Genomic DNA, 15,589 nt, shown 5'->3' with positions numbered 1-15,589 from the left:
AACAGAAAATGAGGCACTGAAAAAATCTGCAAGAGAGAGCAAAAATTGTATGCCTAATTATACTGAAGAGGGAACGTACAGACTAGGGGCATGTAAAGAAACTGAAAAGTGTGCCAACATGTATTCGGTTATGAAAAACAGCTGGCCAAAATTCTATGGGCGTATTAAAAGAATGGAACCGACCAGAGTAACTAGACAGCTTGTGGAACGCTACGAAAACCGCAATGAAGCTGAAATTGAAACTGTAAAATAGATCGGTGCAGCAAACGCAGGGTCTCACGGAAGCTGGAATGACAGAATCTGATGTGGCTGACAGAAAAAATTCTCTGGCGGAAAATACGCGACCGGACAGTTGGCCTGCCAGAAAAACTAAAAAATACAGGAACGGAAAAGTGCCCGTTCTGAGATAGCTCTGATAATACATCGCGAGGTCTATTAGGGCCCAAACTTGAATGCAAATAATAAAACGAGCTTCTCTCGAAGAATCAGTTGAGGTTCAGGAAAAGTCAATCGCGTAAAAATTACTCTCTCTCTCTTTTTCTCTCCCTGTCTGAACTACTATATGTTGCAAACAGTAGATACAGATGAGCAGGTACATTCCGCCGGCGTCTCGAAGAGAATTTGGACTTGGTCGTTAGTTGCAACACTGAAATGTCATATCACATTTATTTTAGGATGCTTTGACAAGCCCAACATAAGTAGTAGAGGAACCGTAACCTTTTCACATTAAATTCAAACAGATTAATCGTCACAAGATTATATTTTTAGTTGATTATGTAATCATCATTTTCCCATTTTCTGTGCAAATTTTCAATGCCAGAACGACAAAAATTACAAACTAACTGAAGATAGCATTTTGGACATTAGCCACATTTTAAGATTTTGTGATACTTAGAAAATGCTACAACGATCGCCGTGCGCTTTTCAGTTAGACTGATTTAATCGATTCTGTTGTTGACAGTACAGGTCTGCATTTATAGTCTGTACAGGTTTCAGCACTTCTAAAGGGAATGTACCCGTGAATTTTTCATCAGACACACAAAAGCGCCTTCTTGCAATGTAAACCTGGCTTAGCTGTGCTTCGTGGCTATGCATTCGGAGAGAGCCAATGTCTTTTGTGTTCTGGATTATCATAAGGGACCCAAGTGTCATCTTCTGTGAACAAGCGATCAAAAATGCTTCTGTATTGTGCCTCTAAAGTAATAAGTTGCATTTGGTGGATCGGTTAGCTTTGTTTGTCTGCAGCAAATGTTCGTGGATGGTCGACCAAGGTTTCGTAGGGGTGTTTGACAGTTCCTTAATTGTCTGACATGTTTGCTTCCACTTCCGCCTTTAATATGTCATTGTCTAATGTTACTGTTCTTCCTGGCCGATACGAGTCAGAAAGGTCAAAATTATCGGATTTGAACTTACAAAACCACCTTTGGCATTTTCAAATGTCTAATGCACTTGGATAAACATCGCAAGTTTTTTGGTAGAAACTGTTGCATTATTACCCTTGCGAAACTCAAAAGGCGTACAATACCGGATATGTATCTCTTCTCGTATTGGGATGGCCGTTTCACCAATTGCAAAACACAACTTAAGATATAATTGTTTACTAGTAAACAAGACACTGTAACCTTAGGCACGACTTTGAGATTATAAATAACGATGAATATCGACAAGTGGAGAAATGAAATTATTTTATGGTCCCCTAATACCTAGGGCTCAACCTCGGAGAAAGCCAGTGACTCGAATGTTGCTGTAAAGGAAGCAAACCACGTATATCAGTTCCCGCATTTGCAGTGCGTGTAGGTGTAAATGACGGCCATATATTTATCTACACAAGCAACATCGCAGGAAAATATGGAATTCACGTACTGATACACATTTGCGTCCCAACAGAGCGTGTTAAAAATAAATAATTAATTACTGAACAGTGACCTCTATTAGGCATTGACTTGCCAATCTAATTGATATCGATGTGTATCCAAAGCGTTACATAGAATTAATCGCGGCTCCTGCGTGTGTGTGTGTGTGTGTGTGTGTGTGTGTGTGTGTGTGTGTGCGCGCGGCATGGGATGGATGGGGAAATACGAGCGTCGTCAAACCTGAACCTCGACCATCGCTGTGTTTATCGCATTACGTTTCGTGTGCGTGGAACGAAGCCGTACTCTGAGAAGTATGGCTTCTGTCTGGTGAAATTCTACGTCCTACACGTCTGCAGTGCGGCGGCCATTAGGCATTGATCAAGCTGCTTCGTTTATGGTGTGCCACACTTTCACTGAGGATGTCATTTTCCGTCGAGGTGGGTCGCTGATGTACGCGCATTCATATAACATTTTTAGATTTCAGAAAGGCATATGATTCGATTGACAAAGAAACGTTATTCAATACCTGAACAGAATTTGGAGCTGACAACAAATCAGTTACGATCATAAAAGGCACACAAACAATTACAAAATTAAAAATTAAATTTTTAGATGAAACATCCATGGCGTCCGCTTGTGCACTTTCACAAGAGTATTTGAACATTTAGCGCCGCTTTTTTGGGGGGGATCATCAGTCTGCTGACTTGTTTGATGTGGCCCGCCACGAATTCCTCTTCTGTGCTAACCTCTTCATCTCAGAGTAGCACTTGCAACTTACGTCCTCAATTATTTGCTGGATGTGTCCCAATATCTATCTTCCTCTACAGTTTTTAACCTCAACAGCACCCTCTACTACCATGGAAGTCATTCCCTCATGTCTTAACAGATGTCCTATCACCCTGTCCCTTCTCCTTATCAGTGTTTTCCACATATTCATTTCCTCTTCGATTCGCCGCAGAACCTCCTCATTCCTTACTTTATTACTCCACCTATTTTCAACATTCGCATGTAGCACCACATCTGAAATGCTTCGATTCTCTTCTGTTCTGGTTTTCCCATAGTCCATGTTTCTCTCCCATACAATGTTGTGCTCCAGATGTACATTTTCTGAAATTTCTTCCTCACATTAAGGCCTATGTTTGATACTCATAGACTTCTCCTGACAAGGAATGCCCTTTTTGCCATTGCTAGTCTGCTTTTGATTCCTCCTTGCTCCGTCCGTCACTGGTTATTTTGCTGCCTATGTAGCAGAATTCCTTAACTTCATCTACTTCGTGACCATCAACCTACTGCTAAGTTCTTCGCTGGTTTTTATTTCTCCTACTTTTCATTGCTTTCTTCTTTCTTCGATTTACTCTCAATCCATATTCTGTACTCGTTAGATAGTCCATTCCATTCAGCAGATCAAGTAATTCTTGTTCACTTTCGCTCAGGATAGCAATGTCATCAGCGAATCGTATCATTGATATCCTTTCACTTTGCTTTTATTTCCGTCTTTGCTTCTTCGATGTGCAGATTGAACAGTACATCCCTGTCTTACATCTTTTTCAATCCGAGCGCTTCGTTCTTGGTCGTCCACTCTTATGGTTCCCTCTTGGCTCTTGTTCGTATTGCATATTACCCGTCACCGGCCGCAGTGGCCGAGCAGTTCTAGGCGCTATAGTCTGGACTGCTACAGTCGCAGGTTCGAATCCTGCCTCCTGCCTCCTGCCTAACGCATCCTCAATTTTATTTCTATTTTTTCTGTATATTGTCCTTAGGTTAGTTGGGTTTAAGTAGTTCTAAATTCTAGGGGACTGATGACCTGAGCAGTTAAGTCCTATAGTGCTCAGAGCCATTTATATTACCCGTCTCCCCATATAGCTTACCCCTATTTTTCTCAGAGTTTCGAATATCGTGCACCATTTTACATTGTCGAACGCTTTTTTTCAGGTCGACAGATCCTATGAATTTGTCTTGATATTTCGGTAGACTTGTTTTCGTTATCAACTGCAACGTCAGAATTGCCTCTCTGGTGCCTTTACCTTTTCCAAACCCAAACTGATCGTCATCTGACGCATCCTCAATTTTCTTTTTATTTTTTCTGTATATTGTTCTCGTCAGCAACTTGGATGCATGAGCTGTTAAGCTGACTGTATGATAATTCTCGCACTTGTCAGCTCCTGCAGTCTTCGGAATTGTCTGTATGATATTTTTCCTGAAGTCCGATGGTATGTCGCCAGACTCTTACATTCTACACACCAACGTGAATAGCCGTGTTGTTGCCATTTTTCCCAATGATTTCAGAAGTTCCGATAGAATGTTATCTATCCCATCTGCCTTATTTGATCTCAAGTCGTCTAAAGCTCTCTTAAATTCTGATTCTAAAACTGAGTCCCCTATCTCTTCTAAACCGACTCCTGTTTCTTCTTCTATCACGTAGGACAGATCTTCCCCTTCATAGAGGCCCTCAATGTACGCTTTCCACCTATCCGCTCTCTCCTCTGCATTTAAAAGTGGAATTCCCGTTGCACTCTTAATGTTACCACCCTTGCTGTTAATGTTACCGAAGGTTGTTTTGACTTTTCTATATGCTGAGTCAATCCTTCCGAAATCATTTCTTAGCTTCCCTGCATTTTCTATTTATTTCATTCCTCAGCGGCCTGTATTTCTGAATTCCCCTGAACATTTTTGTACTTCCTTTTTTCATCGATCAATTGAAGTATTTCTTCTGTTATCCACGGTTTCTTCACAGTTACCTTCTTTGTACGTATGTGATTCTTTCCAACTTCTGTGATTGGCGACTGTATCTATAGCCTTAGAGAACTTCAAGCGTGTCTCGTCATCCATTCGTACTACTGTGTCTCACTTCTTTGCGTATTGATTTTTCCTGACGAATCTCTTCAACTTCAACCTACTCTTCATCGCTACTGCATTTATGATCTGACTCTATATCTGCTCCTGAGTACGCCTTACAATCCAATATCTGATATCGGAACCTCTGTCTGATCATGATTTAATCTAACTGAAATCTTCCCGTATCAGCCGGTCTTTTCCAAGTATACCTCCTCCTCTTGTGATTCTTGAACAGAGTATCTGCTATTACTAGTTGAAATTTATTGCAGAACTCAATTAGTATTTCTCCTCTCTTACTCCTTGACCCAAACCTATAGTCTCTTGTAACCTTTTGTTCCACTCCTTCCCCTACAACTGTATTCCAGTCGCCCATGACTATTAGAATTTATCTCCCTTTATGTTCTGTACTATCCTTTCATTATCCTCATATACTGTCTCTATCTCTTCAACTTGCGATGTCGGCATGTATACCTGAACTATCGTTGTCGGTGTTGGTTTGCTGTCGATTCTGACAGGCACAACCCTACCACTGAACTATTCTCTGTAACACCGTCTTTGCCCTACCTTCCTATTCATAATGAGTCCTACTCCCGTTATACCATATTCTGTTGCTGTTGATATTACCCTACACTCATGTGACCTGAAATCCTTGTCTTCTTTTCACTGCACTTCACTGACCCCTACTATATCTAGATTGAACCTTTGCATTTCCCTTTCCAGATTTTCTAGCGTCCCTACCACATTCAAGCTCCTGACATTCCACGCCTCGACTCGTAGAAGGTCATCCTTTCGTTGATTATACAGTCTTTTCCTCGTGGTCACCTCCTCCTTGGCAGCCCCTTCCGGAGATCCGAATGGGGAGCTATTCCGCGATCTTTTGCTAATGGAGAGGTCATCATGATACTTTTTAAATTGCAGGCGACATGTCCTGTCGATATACGTTTTCGTGTCTTTAACGCAGTGCCTTCCACAACCTCATGCCGTTGATCATTGCTGAATCTTCCCCCTTTAGGACCAGTTTCCCAGCTCAAGGACAAGAGAGTGCCCTCCGCCCTCTTCGGCAAGGCCGCTGGCAGAATGAACGGGATTTCTTACGCCGGAAGTCTTCAGCCGCCATTGCTGATTATTAATCAAAATTTAAGCAGTGGCGGTTTTCAAACCCGTGGCCGAGGATGTTTTCATTAACATCCTCACATGCCTGCATTCGATTAGATACGAGGGCTATCCACAAAGTACATTACGTTTTGGAATTAAAAATAAATAAAGTATTGGAATTTTTTTTTATTATATACAGATGAAAGCCACACTTAAATATTACTTTTCTACATAGTTGCCATTTAAATTAAGGCACTTATCGTAGCGATGGACGAGCTTGGAAATTCCTTCGTCGTAAAATTCGGCTGCCTGCGCCTTCAACCACGTGGTTACCTCTTCTTGAAGCTGTGCGTCGTCATCAAAACGCTTCTACCGTGTTACTGATTAACCACGTGGTTGAAGGCGCAGGCGGCCGAATTTTACGACGAAGGAATTTCCAAGCTCGTCCATCGCTACGATAAGTGCCTTAATTTAAATAGCAACTATGTAGAAAAGTAGTATTTAAGTGTGGCTTTCATCTGTATATAATTTAAAAAATTTTCAATACTTTATTTATTTTTAATTCCAAAACGTAATGTACTTTGTGGATAGCCCTCGTATAAGGTGAAACAGTTGTAGACGCGTATATTCCAGTGGATGGCACCTCTTCTTGCTTTGGACCTTATGGTTTTTCAGGACAATGCACAAATGCTGCAGTTTTAAAAGTGTTTGTGACTGGCTGCTTTCCTCACAAACAATGCTTTATTGTCCCGAAGATCACGAATCCAGCATGAATAAAATAAAATTTTTTAATCATTTTATTTAGAAATACATAGCATATTAGAATGAGATTCTTTTTTTGCGCATCTGTCTTCATATTTAATGAAACCAATAAAAATCCTACGCCGCAACTTAAATACACATCAGTAATAAGGCTAAGGTCAATAAAATAGTATCAGTGATTTTTGTAATGCTCCAGAATACAAGATTTTTAACGTCTCCATACACAAAATGGCGACTTAATCGTGAGTAACAAATATTCGCGCCTTGTCATCAGATTATCATCAGACAGTTATTAGTCGGATTATACGAGACATCCAAGATACATGAAAACACAAAAAAGGTATTCCAAACAATAAGGCATGATTCTAGCCCGACTGTAGAAAGAGAAATCTTGATACCTCCACTTCGTCCACCAATGAGCATTGAAATCGACATTTGAGAAAATATGTCAGTGTGGATGTATTAAGAACCATCTCCATAGACATTAAATCTGATACTCGTCAGACGATTGGCTCCATGTTTAAACAGATGACTCTGTAAGATGCTACGCAGTGTATTTCACGTACGATGGCTTGTTGCTCTTATAATGTGCCAGTGGCATAATTGAATTGGACGAGTTACGCCGAACCGTGGCAAGACGTGCGGGAAAACCGTAGCACCATCTGCCACTGCAGTCTGTGGCCGCTCATGGCTCTCCCTTCTACCAATGTACTAAAATTTGCGATTGCACGAATTCCCCTATTCGGCATTTTCTGATCTTCTTTCACTGGGCTATTTAGACTGACTTGTGAACAAGATCTGCTCACGGCCACAAGGTAACGGCAGAGCATCTGCGGACCAGATATTGTTTCTCGACATAAAGACGGCACCTGGATGTTCATGATGAAGACGTTCATCCTGAAAGGCTCAGCTCTTATGAAGAAGCATGGCTGCATTTATGGGGATACGCGAACTCCCAGTGTTCTGAAAAATCATCATTAGTTATATGAAGAGCCTCTGTATGGAATGTAAACGAAAACTGGTGTGCAATTATTGAAACACGAATTATTGGACAGCTCTTTTTTCACCAAACCGTCACTTCTCATAGGTGTATCGACAGTGTACCGTCACTTTTCTTTCAGAGAACTAACGAATAATTCAAGGTCCTACAGTTCTTACTCGGAGGACAATGCAACAGCACACGCCATCTACACTCCTGGAAATGGAAAAAAGAACACATTGACACCGGTGTGTCAGACTCACCATACTTGCTCCGGACACTGCGAGAGGGCTGTACAAGCAATGATCACACGCACGGCACAGCGGACACACCAGGAACCGCGGTGTTGGCCGTCGAATGGCGCTAGCTGCGCAGCATTTGTGCACCGCCGCCGTCAGTGCCAGCCAGTTTGCCGTGGCATACGGAGCTCCATCGCAGTCTTTAACACTGGTAGCATGCCGCGACAGCGTGGACGTGAACCGTATGTGCAGTTGACGGACTTTGAGCGAGGGCGTATAGTGGGCATGCGGGAGGCCGGGTGGACGTACCGCCGAATTGCTCAACACGTGGGGCGTGAGGTCTCCACAGTACATCGATGTTGTCGCCAGTGGTCGGCGGAAGGTGCACGTGCCCGTCGACCTGGGACCGGACCGCAGCGACGCACGGATGCACGCCAAGACCGTAGGATCCTACGCAGTGCCGTAGGGGACCGCACCGCCACTTCCCAGCAAATTAGGGACACTGTTGCTCCTGGGGTATCGGCGAGGACCATTCGCAACCGTCTCCATGAAGCTGGGCTACGGTCCCGCACACCGTTAGGCCGTCTTCCGCTCACGCCCCAACATCGTGCAGCCCGCCTCCAGTGGTGTCGCGACAGGCGTGAATGGAGGGACGAATGGAGACGTGTCGTCTTCAGCGATGAGAGTCGCTTCTGCCTTGGTGCCAATGATGGTCGTATGCGTGTTTGGCGCCGTGCAGGTGAGCGCCACAATCAGAACTGCATACGACCGAGGCACACAGGGCCAACACCTGGCATCATGGTGTGGGGAGCGATCTCCTACACTGGCCGTACACCACTGGTGATCGTCGAGGGGACACTGAATAGTGCACGGTACATCCAAACCGTCATCGAACCCATCGTTCTACCATTCCTAGACCGGCAAGGGAACTTGCTGTTCCAACAGGACAATGCACGTCCGCATGTATCCCGTGCCACCCAACGTGCTCTAGAAGGTGTAAGTCAACTACCCTGGCCAGCAAGATCTCCGGATCTGTCCCCCATTGAGCATGTTTGGGACTGGATGAAGCGTCGTCTCACGCGGTCTGCACGTCCAGCACGAATGCTGGTCCAACTGAGGCGCCAGGTGGAAATGGCATGGCAAGCCGTTCCACAGGACTACATCCAGCATCTCTACGATCGTCTCCATGGGAGAATAGCAGCCTGCATTGCTGCGAAAGGTGGATATACACTGTACTAGTGCCGACATTGTGCATGCTCTGTTGCTTGTGTCTATGTGCCTGTGGTTCTGTCAGTGTGATCATGTGATGTATCTGACCCCAGGAATGTGTCAATAAAGTTTCCCCTTCCTGGGACAATGAATTCACGGTGTTCTTATTTCAATTTCCAGGAGTGTACATGTCTGAGAATTTCTAAGGGACCAATCTGCTGAGGTCATCGATCCCTAGACTTACGCACTACTTAAACTAACTTTAACTAACTTAAGCTAAGAATAACACACACACGCATGCCCGAGGGAGGACTCGAACTTCCGGCGGGAGCGGCCGCGCAGTCCGTGACGTGGCGCCTCAAACCGCGCGGCCACATGCCATCAACGCTTCTATGACAATGTTACAAGGCGTTTTTTGTGTTACGGACCGACAAAATGTGGCGTTTCTGAAACTCGAGGTCAATAAACGATTAAACTGTTAGCCCCCTTCCATTACACCTTAAATCTATAGTATGAATTTTATCAACAGTTTATAACGAATTAATCAAAGCGGCTGCAGTCCATTCCAGGAGTTTGGTTCCACGTATCAAGCAATAAGTCAATACATGTCTTTGTACAACTACGCAAACACAGTTCACAAAAACAGTCGCAATATCAACAGGCATCGGCCATGCTTTCACAGTGTTGCCACCCTTACTTTGATAGGGAATTGCAAAATTAAAGTACTGGAGTGTAACGAGCTACCTCAACACCAGCTCACCCTGAATTGCCTCTGACTTCTCTTAAGAATCTGTATATGGACATGCGTCTCACCACCATTTTAAGAGATGTGAGGTCGCTAACACGAAGTCTAAGTATACTGTTATTTCATAGTAGAATTTAGCTGCCTGATAGCTAACACTGTTTTAATTTATATTAGTTTTTACATAAAATAATTTGACCTCTGTATATTAAATTAGTCGTAATGTACAGTTGCGTGATAGCGATAATGTTGGAGTCAACTATTCTTTCAAAACTTCGTTCTGTCTTCTTAAAAAAATTTAAAATGTAATTTTTACGAAATTTAAAACGATCGTAAAATGATGTGTAAAATGTCCTGTCTTAAAAGATATTTTGTGCAGATTCCACAATTGGTCTTACATTTCGCGAGTCTGTAATATTTCCGAAGTTATTCAGAATTTAATATTGTGATTAATATTTTATTGATATTAGTTCACGTGTTGCGTTTAGGTTACAGTAGTGTGTCTGAAACATTTTTTGTTCTGTAACACCAGTTGAGTGAACGTTACTTTTGAAAACAGTCGTTTAACCGAATTTTAATATTCCATCCTAAATTCTCTCGTTGGTATTTGTCACTAGTTTGGAATTAGCCAACTGTATAGGTCCCCGATGAAACATATTGTCCTATTATGATCTGTAGTCTTTATGGATCCTTGATTCATGGTAGCAAAATATGGACTGATAAATTTAAAATATGGAGTTCTTACATGAATCCTAAACTAAAATTTCAGAAGGTCTTTATGATATTTATGCAATCAGAAAACAATTAGGAATGCATGCAGTTATAAACATCTCTTATGTATAAAAAATAGAATTTAGGCAATATCAGTTTACGTTATGATCAAACAGTCTGATGCTATTGGTCTCACCGACTTTGTTTTAACAATCGATTGTCGCCTATGAAAATATGTCACGAAATGCAGCCGAGATATATCACAATAAATGAGCGTTTTCAGTAGTAACCTCTTCATAATGCACAGACTGCAGTGACCATTTGGCGTGCTGACGTCCAGAAGCTGGATCTCTATTGGTCAGAAGATGCACTACCGATACTTTGCAAGGTTTGAGTTCGCCTGTATACAGTCTGTGAGCATATGCTACTGAAACACCAGCAGCGCGCTCAGTGAAGACCTAAAGAGATGTAGTCGCAATTTTTGTACAGTAGTAGGACGGAGTGCCATGAACAACATACTAAAAGTTCTGACCGCTGGGGTGTGTGAGGGCCAGGCGATTAAAAGTCACTCTTTTACGTTTTGCCGGAATAGCTCGAAATCCACTCGTCTATCGAAACCGTGACGCAGTACTAAAGTATACTACACTAAATGGCCTACAAAAGAGCTTTTGTCTGTGAGCAATAGTTAACGCGATGCTGGTGATTGAAGTATTGCAGATTATTAAAAATATCGCTTTAATGGTATGAAATTAATGTTTATTGTTAAATCTAGTGGGTTACGGCCAGATATTAAATGTCTGTAACACACGTAAGTGCAATAGCGCTGTGTTAAGAGACAAATTGTGTTCTGCGGATGGGACGAGTTGGAAAAGTGGGGCAGGGGGGCGTGTAAGGTGGAAGCGTGAAGGAAAGCAGTATCTACATCTACATGGTTACTCTGCAATTCACACATAAGTACCTGGCAGAGGGTTCATCGAACCATTTTCATACTGCTTCTCTAAAATTCCACTCTCGAATGGCGCATGGGAAAAAGGAACATCTAAATCTTTCCGTTCGAGCTCTGATTTCTCTTATTTTATTATGATGATCATTTCTCCCTACGTGGGTGGGTGTCAACAAAATATTTTCGCATTCGGAAGAGAAAGTTGGTGATTGAAATTTCGTTAATAGATCTCGCCGCAAAGAAAACCGCCTTTGCTTCAGTGACTGCCACCCCAACTCAGGTGTCATATCAGTGACACTCTCACCCCTATTGCAGGGTAACACGAAACGGGCTGCCCTTCTTTGCACTTTTTCGATGTCGTCAGTCAATCCTACCTGGTAAGGATCCCACACCGTGCAGCAATATTCCAGCAGAGGACGGACAAGTGTAATGTAGGCTGTCTCTTTAGTGGGTTTGTCGCATCTTCTAAGTGTTCTGCCAGCAAAGTGCAGTATTTGTTTCGCCTTCTCCACAATATTATCTATGTGGTCTTTCCAATTTAAGTTGCTCGTATTTGTAATTCCTAGGTATTTAGTCGAATTGACAGCCCTTAGATTTATGCGATTTATCGTATACCTAAAATTTATCAGATTTCTTTTAGTACCCATGTGGGTACTTTGTTTAGTGCCAATTGCCACTTTTCGCACCATACAGAAAGTCTGTCTAGATCATTTTGTAATTGGAATTGATCGTCTGCTGACTTTACTAGACGGTAAATTACAGCATCATCTGCAAACAATCTAAGGGGCCTACTCGGATTATCACCTAGGTCATTTATGTAAATCAGGAACTGCAGAGGGCCTATGACACTACCTTGCGGAACGCCAGATATCAGTTCTGTTCTACTCGATGATTTACCGTCTATCACTTAGAGCTGTGACCCCTCTGAGAGGAAATCACGAACCCAGTCACTCAACTGATACGATACTCCATATTCACGCAATTTGATTAATAGTTCTTGTGAGGAACGGTATCAAAAGCCTTCTGGAAATCTAGGGTGCGGTCCAGAACTTCCCTCCTGTGGGAATCGCCCCCCCCCCCCCCCCCCCCAGTACTCTCTCCCTGCCTCCTCACCATTTTCCGTCCAGATTTTTTATGTGAACAGACAAAAAAGCTTCACTGTGTTCGTGTGTATACAGTAGAGATATTTTTCATTTTGTTGAGTGAGTACTTACTTGCAGTTCTTAAGTGCATTATTACGTGACCTGTGTAACGTTAGTGGGGAAGGGATATATGGATTGGTAAATGCAAGTCATTTGAGAAGAGTTGGGACAGCTGAAGGTTACAGAAACAAAAAACACGATAGGGCTCATGCATCTTGCAGCGCTTACACCAGAACTGACTCAGTTAAAAGATTTCTGATAGATGCTTTCTCAGCGGAACAGACTTCAACAGTCTGCTTTGAGCTGAAGTGAAATTTGATTTTAAAACTGTCTTTTTTGTGTAGAAGCTTTTACATTTAATTTCCTGATAAACGCAAGGAAAAAATCACGATTACAGCGAAAGATTTAGAGTTTTCGCTCTTTAGTCACGACGATACACTTATAGATATTATACGGGAGAGGAACTTGCCCTTATTTGACCATCGGACAGACTCCCTTACTTACGACATGGTAATAAGCATCTGTGGCGTACGGAAACAGCTGAAAGAAGTTGAAAAACAAATAAGTTGTCAGGTCCGGTTGGGATCCCAATTCGGTTTTACGAAGAGTACTTCTACTGCACTGGCCCTTCACCTAGCTTGCATTTATCGCCAATCTCTCGCCCAGCGCAACATCACAAGCTACTGGAAAAAAGCGCAGATGACGCCTGTATATAAAGACGGTAAAAAGACGGATCAGACAAATTATAGACAAATATCCTTAACTTCGGTTTTCTGCAGAATCCATGCACGCATTCTCAGTCCGAATATAATAAATATTCTTGAGATCGAGAAGTTTATGTCCATGAATCAGCATGGTTTCAGAAAGCAATGCTCCTGCAAAACTCACCTTGCCCTTTTCTCACATGATACACTGCGAACTATGGATGAAGAGTAACAGCAGATTCCATATTTTTATATTTCTGGAAAGCATTTGACACGAAGCCCCATTGCAATCTGTTAACGAAAGTATGGGCGTATGGAACAGGTTTACAGATATGTGACTGGTCGAAGATGGTTCAAATGGCTCTAAGGACTATGGGACTTAACTTCTGAGGTCATCAGTACCCTAGACTGAGAACTACTTAAACCTAACTAGCCTAAGGACATCACTCACACCCATGCCCGAGGCAGGATTCGAACCTGCGACCGTAGCGGTCTCGCGGTTCCGGACTGCAGCGCCTAGAACCGCACGGCCACTTCGTCCGGCTTAAAAATAAATAATGAATTACTGAACAGTGACCTCTATTAGGCATTGACTTGCCAATCTAATTGATATCGATGTGTATCCAAAGCGTTACATAGAATTAATCACGGCTCCTGCGTGTGTGTGTGTGTGTGTGTGTGTGTGTGTGCGCGGCAGGGGATGGATGGGGAAATACGAGCGTCGTCAAACCTGAACCTCGACCATCGCTGTGTTTATCGCATTACGTTTCGTGTGCGTGGAACGAAGCCGTACTCTGAGAAGTATGGCTTCTGCCTGGTGAAATTCTACGTCCTTCACGTCTGCAGTGCGGCGGCCATTAGGCATTGATCGAGCTGCTTCGTTTATGGTGTGCCACACTTTCACTGAGGATGTCATTTTCCGTCGAGGTGGGTCGCTGATGTACGCGCATTCATATAACATTTGTAGATTTCAGAAAGGCATATGATTCGATTGACAAAGAAACGTTATTCAATACCTTAACAGAATTTGGAGCTGACAACAAATCAGTTACGATCATAAAAGGCACACAAACAATTACAAAATTAAAAATTAAATTTTTAGATGAAACATCCATGGCGTCCGCTTGTGCACTTGCACAAGAGTATTTGAACATTTAGCGCCGCTTTTTTGGGGGGGAACATCAGTCTTCTGACTTGTTTGATGTGGCCCGCCACGAATTCCTCTCCTGTGCTAACCTCTTCATCTCAGAGTAGCACTTGCAACTTACGTCCTCAATTATTTGCTGGATGTGTCCCAATATCTATCTTCCTCTACAGTTTTTAACCTCAACAGCACCCTCTACTACCATGGAAGTCATTCCCTCATGTCTTAACAGATGTCCTATCACCCTGTCCCTTCTCCTTATCAGTGTTTTCCACATATTCATTTCCTCTTCGATTCGCCGCAGAACCTCCTCATTCCTTACTTTATTACTCCACCTATTTTCAACATTCGCATGTAGCACCACATCTGAAATGCTTCGATTCTCTTCTGTTCTGGTTATCCCATAGTCCATGTTTCTCTCCCATACAATGTTGTGCTCCAGATGTACATTTTCTGAAATTTCTTCCTCAAATTAAGGCCTATGTTTGATATAGACTTCTCCTGACAAGGAATGCCCTTTTTGCCATTGCTAGTCTGCTTTTGATGTCCTCCTTGCTCCGTCCGTCACTGGTTATTTTGCTGCCTATGTAGCAGAATTCCTTAACTTCATCTACTTCGTGACCATCAACCTACTGCTAAGTTCTTCGCTGGTTTTTATTTTTCCTACTTTTCATTGCTTTCTTCTTTCTTCGATTTACTCTCAATCCATATTCTGTACTCGTTAGATAGTTCATTCCATTCAGCAGATCAAGTAATTCTTGTTCACTTTCACTCAGGATAGCAATGTCATCAGCGAATCGTATCATTGATATCCTTTCACTTTGCTTTTATTTCCGTCTTTGCTTCTTCGATGTGCAGATTGAACAGTACCTTCCTGTCTTACATCTTTTTCAATCCGGGCGCTTCGTTCTTGGTCGTCCACTCTTATGGTTCCCTCTTGGCTCTTGTTCGTATTGCATATTACCCGTCACCGGCCGCGTGGCCGAGCAGTTCTAGGTGCTATAGTCTAGACTGCTACGGTCGCAGGTTCGAATCCTGCCTCAGGCATGGATGTGTATGATGTCCTTAGGTTAGTTAGGTTTAAGTAGTTCTAAATTCTAGGGGACTGATGACCTATGCTCAGAGCCATTTATATTACCCGTCTCCCCATATAGCTTACCCCTATTTTTCTCAGAATTTCGAATATCTTGCACCATTTTACATTGTCGAACGCTTTTTTTCAGGTCGACAG

At 42.7% G+C, this 15,589-nt stretch overlaps 1 protein-coding gene across 5 annotated transcripts in view; it reads left to right on the top strand.

Moving 5' to 3' along the window:
- The window catches only part of LOC126161441 (prolyl 4-hydroxylase subunit alpha-1), an 806,800-nt gene that overhangs the window by 319,257 nt on the left and 471,954 nt on the right, over window positions 1-15,589 (top strand). The window lies entirely within an intron of this gene.

Source organism: Schistocerca cancellata, chromosome 2 (genome assembly GCF_023864275.1).
Source record: "Schistocerca cancellata isolate TAMUIC-IGC-003103 chromosome 2, iqSchCanc2.1, whole genome shotgun sequence".
Lineage (NCBI taxonomy): Eukaryota > Metazoa > Arthropoda > Insecta > Orthoptera > Acrididae > Schistocerca > Schistocerca cancellata.
The sequence above is the reverse complement of the archived record's forward strand: the minus strand, read 5'-3'. Positions and strand labels throughout refer to the sequence as shown.